At 33.1% G+C, this 5,240-nt stretch overlaps 1 pseudogene; it reads right to left on the minus strand.

The window, feature by feature from the left end:
* Positions 1-3,931: 3,931 nt before the first annotated feature.
* Positions 3,932-4,713, minus strand: LOC149882880 (uncharacterized; annotated as a pseudogene).
* Positions 4,714-5,240: the final 527 nt, after the last annotated feature.

Consider the following 5,240-nt stretch of genomic DNA (forward strand, 5'->3'; position numbering starts at 1 on the left):
TTTTTTTTCTTTCTTTTTTTGTTATTGTTTTTATAATATGTAAGGTTCATATTTGAATTGCTTTTCCTCGTGATGCTTGGTGAGAATTATGATATATTTAGTTGTTCCTCATCGAAGGTGTTAGTACTTTTTAAAATCCTTCCCAAATTATGATTTAAATTACGGAGAAAATACGGAGTAAACATCTTCGCATTTTTTGCAATCTTTGTGTTTTTCTTCACTGAAGGTCAGTTTTGGGTGCACTCTTCTCGAAAAGATTTAAGGAAGTAATATTGCTAACTCTAAATCCTCCCAAGAGAAGTAATTTATTATTGGGAAGTTCCCAGTTATCAATAAGCGTTAAGTGTTTTTAGCCAAACAAGAATCTTCTAGTATCTGCAACTCCATTTAAATCTTTTGAAGAATTAACAAAATGAATTATGAATCTCTTTTTTTAACTGAACATCATTAACTTTAATTGAAAATCTACAATGAATCAACTTTAAGTATTTTAACGGTGCTACACTTACATTAACCAGCTGTCCTTTGTGCATTAAGTCGTTGTCCTAAATGCATTGTGTACCTGAGATAAATAGTTTATAACAAAATTGTTATAAATTATTTATCTCAGGTACATTTTATGTCATATGAAAACGTAAGAGCTAATACAACCAACATAACATTGCTCTGGCAAATTCATATCGACTTTGATTCTTAGCCATAACACATTTGTTTATAAAATAAAAATAAAATACAACTTGTGGAGCTTCCACCTTCTTTTCTTTATCCAGTTTGGATGATCCGGTGTAGAGCTGTTTTATGACGAAAACTAAATTTATAACTCCGAAGTCTATTTTGGTGGCATAATCCTCCAATTTCTATATTCAGTGTCTGATTATCTGCCATAACAGTGCATTAAAGTTAAAACAATTGTCGGTTACACTTACATGAACTTTTATAAAATTGAAGTTTGGAATGCAACTACCTGAAATTATATATTAGGCAAGGTAAACTCTTTTATCGATTATTTCTTTAAATGCATTCATATTTTCGAGAGTAATCGGTTAAATATCACTACTAGAATAAGCGGATTCTGGCGCATTGATACTTTTCTATACTTAAGGAATTCAAGATGGCGTCGTTTTTTTATATAGATGTGTAATCGTGTTTTGAGTTATATTAAATGAATTTCAAGATGTTGTTGTGATGAAATGATTCTTTGTAGTGTGTGAATATGTGATAGCATTCATCGATGAATATTTTCGTATTGAAATGTGTATTTCAGCGATATTTTCTATAATTATCATAGGCGAAGAGTTTAGTCTATAAAATTAAAACAAGGTTCAGTGCCTATCGCCATGTCGTCTTGTTGATTAAGATTTATAAAATTAAGTTAAATAAATTTCTTATGGAATTAAAAAATGTTTTTAGCGAGAACAAAGCATGCAGATGAGATGAAAGCGTTGTTTGATCTTTTGTTCAATAATATGAGGATGGTGTGTTTGAAGATAAGTAAAGAAGGAATTTGTATAAAAATCAAAACAACGATAAATTTAATGTTTGAAGTGGATCTTTTAGCAGATCGGTTTGAGGAGTACGTGTTTGATTTTGAGGAACCGTTGTATGTAGGTGTTGAGAGTTATATGAGTAAGGTGTTTAAAACGGTGAAAAATAGTTGCGAGTTGACATTATCAATTTTGAATGTGGGAAGTTTAGAAATCACCGTGAGATCTTTAGACCAGTTTGCGTATAATATTAAGATGGCGATAGAAAGCGTTCAAAACGTGAATTTGAGTGAGCGCTATTCTTTTTTGTCAAAGAGAAGAATTTCGGCTTTGAGGTTTAGAGATATGTGTAATATGATAAAGCCTATATCTGAATTTAAAGTGTGTTTAGAGAAAGGGGTGTTGATATTTTCAATGGATACATGCGATGTATTTACTGAGAGTTTTAAGTTTGGAGAAGAAACTGAAGATGAATTGAAGGTGAATTTAGTGCGTAGGTCTGAGCAGTTGTATCGAGTTTCAAAAATAGTTTCTTTTTCAAGCGTGTTGGATGTGTTTGTAGGAGAGACGTTGATGATTTCATCGACAGGAGAGATTGGAACGGTAAAAGTGTATTTTCTGAGAGAAAGATAATGTAAATTTTATATATCTGAAAAATATATAAAATAGGTTAGATTGAGTTTTTAAGTAAGTATTTTTGATGTTTAGCATCTCTTTGTTTTAGATGTTCATCGCGTCTTTCTATTTCTTCTATCAATTTTTTAGTTTCCCAATCTAGTGTTGGTCGCATACTGTTTTTGAAATATTTATCTAGAAGCATACGTCTTTTGAGATAATGATCATAATTTTTGTAGATGTACGTATCATATCTGTTTGATTCAGTGTTAAAAATTTTAAAGGAGAATGTCATTTTTTTATAGCAAGAAAAAATTTATTTAAGTCATTTTAAAAAGTTTTTTTTTCTTTGTATAATTTACAAAATTAAATTTAAAAAAGGAATGCTTGAGAAAGGTGAGTTTGGACCAAGTAATAATCCGGATCCAATAGATTGATAGCCTTTTCCATTTTTAACAAAGAGTCCTTCACCAATAGTAGGTTTTACCCAAGGTCTTAAAAAGATTCCTGATCCTGCAGCAGTCATTTTCATTCCATTTCCATTCTTTTTCAAGTAAACAATTCCTCTTCAAGCAATTTTATCAACCATAGCAGAGCCAGCAGAAGAACCTACACCTGCTAACAACCCAGTAGCTAGAGCAGGGACTACTTTTGTGGCAAGAGTGCTGCCTATCATACCTAATAACGGTAAAAGAGCTCCGATGAATCCGCCTTCAATGGTTGAGTTGTATGATAATTGTTTTTTGCTCAATTTAAGAGTGACCCCTTTTCCAGCTTCATACGCTTTTCTAATTTTGTTCAATTGCGCATTAGTGATAGCGAGAATATGTTCGCCTTCTAGATCTGAATGAGATAGTCTTATATTGACATCACTCTTTTCTTGAATCGCTTTTTTTATTTTGTCAGATTGACTTTGTGAAATGTTTATTTTTACTTTTTGGTAGCTCATTTTTTAAATAAAAGAAAAAAATTATCGTTGAACTGCGCTGCTCGTAAAAAGGTCTTGAAGCACAGAGGTTATTCTTTCTCTAACGTGAAATCTGAGGATAATGTCTTCGCCTCTAAAGTCGATTAAATTTCCGTTTTGATCTACAATTCTTGTTTCCATTCTTGAAATTCTACCCACCATGATGGGTAAGTATATCAAGGGGAAAGGTTTTTCGCTAATTTTATAGCCTGGAGGAGAGTCAGGATGAAAAGAGTAAATGTCAGATGTTCTTTTTCCGTTATCATAAGATGATCCGATAACATCGTTTGTGATTCTAATGATGGTCACATCGTCTATTCTCGAAAGTGCTTCAGACTCGTAATAGTCGATATAACTTGTGACTTTATTTGGATCTGTAGGATCTTCCTTTTTCTCTACATAGGTATATTCTGCTTTATTAAATCCAAGAACAGTGGCTAAACTGTTATTCACGTTAAAATCCACCCAATATTTTGTTGTAGATCCAGGTTTTCCAAATTTCAGTGTAGATCTTAAAGTGGTTAGGTTTGCACCGATAACAACACCATCCGCTCTATACAAGTTTCCAACTTGTTTTTTCATTTCATTCTGAAGATAATCATTAATCTCGCTAATTTCATACGCTCCTTCTTCGATGTAAATGGTGTAGCTGTTTGAACCGGCGTTGGGACTGTATCTGAAAACATTATTTGTCGAACTGATGTTGGTGTAACTGGGAACAGTGTCAAAGCCAACAAGAGCCATTTCATACTTTTTATTAGGTTCGAATTCAATGGGGTTGTCAAACTCAGTTTGGATGACGCTGTTTCTTACGGTTGGAGTTTCTTTTTTTGCTTTTGCAAGGAGATAAAATCCGCTCATCTTTTTATATAGAGTTGGGAAAATAAAAATTGTCAAATCCGCTTCGATATTTTCCACAATCCTTTTTTGAGGATAAATCAATGACTGCAAATCCGTGAGGTTGAGACCAACAATATTTACAAAACTTTTTAAACTCTTCTATTTTCATATCGCTGGATACGTGATCTTGGTAAATGTGGTTAATGTTTTTCGAGTCTTGAGGAAACAAGCAAATGAAATTAGCGTTTTCTCGAATGGTTTGTCTAGGTAGCATAAAATAATTTTGAGCGAGGTAAAAGCAGTCAACGTTAGAATGTCTTCCTCGGATATAGTATTTTTCACATTTGTTTTGTTTGGTCAATTGTAAATCATCAAAGATCATTAAATTGTTTTTGGATGAATCAAGATCTTCAGGTTCAGGTACATCGTCAGCAGTTTCGAAAAATTGACATTCCACATCCTCTGTGTTATTCCATTTTTTTGAAATTTCATCAATAACACATTCAGGACTCACGTTTAATTGTTCAATTTTGCTTTGAATGTTAAACAAATCAAGAATAACCTCTTTCGGTAATTTCTTCTCGAACGAGTTTTTTAATATTTTATATTCTGGCTGAAAAAGAGATTTTCCAAAGACTTGCAAATGATTGTATCTAGCCATCCAGGTCTTAAAAGTAAATTGAGTAGCAACGTTGTTTTTCCACAGCCTGATTTCCCAATAATGATTCCGCGTATACTTCTAGGCAAAGGTTTGTTGTTTTTTCTTTTGCTTTTATTTACATTCCATGACAAATCAATCACTTCCATTTTTTATTATGTTGAATATAAAAAAATGTATTGCGTTAAATGTAAAAGAATAACAGAAACGAACAACTTGCACCATGCTATAAGCAAAAGCAATAGAAATATGCTTAAAGGAACTTGCGTCATCTGCGGAACGACTAAATGCAAGTTTGTTTCTGCGCATGCGCTTAGCGGAGGAGACTTGGTGGAATCGATCAACAAACTCTCAAACAAAATAAAGCTTCCATGGGCAAAGTTTCCAGGAGAAATGCACGTTCCAGGTATGAACTTTGCTGGGCCTGGAACCAATTTAGATAAAAGACTCACTTCCACAGACATGTATCAAGATTGGAGCAAACCGGTGGATAGAGTGGACAATGCTGCATATCACCACGATTTAGCTTACAAGTATTTTAACGACAAGCAAAACAGAAATTTAGCAGATCGAATGATGCTTGAAGAAATGGATTCTATACAAAATCCCACTCAGAGAGAAATAAGCGAGCGAAAAATCATCGAACCCATCATCAAAGCCAAAACCAAATTCGGAT

Source organism: Hydra viridissima, unplaced genomic scaffold (genome assembly GCF_058129835.1).
Source record: "Hydra viridissima isolate aposymbiotic clone 2 unplaced genomic scaffold, HvirCarnegie_v1 scaffold_10, whole genome shotgun sequence".
Lineage (NCBI taxonomy): Eukaryota > Metazoa > Cnidaria > Hydrozoa > Anthoathecata > Hydridae > Hydra > Hydra viridissima.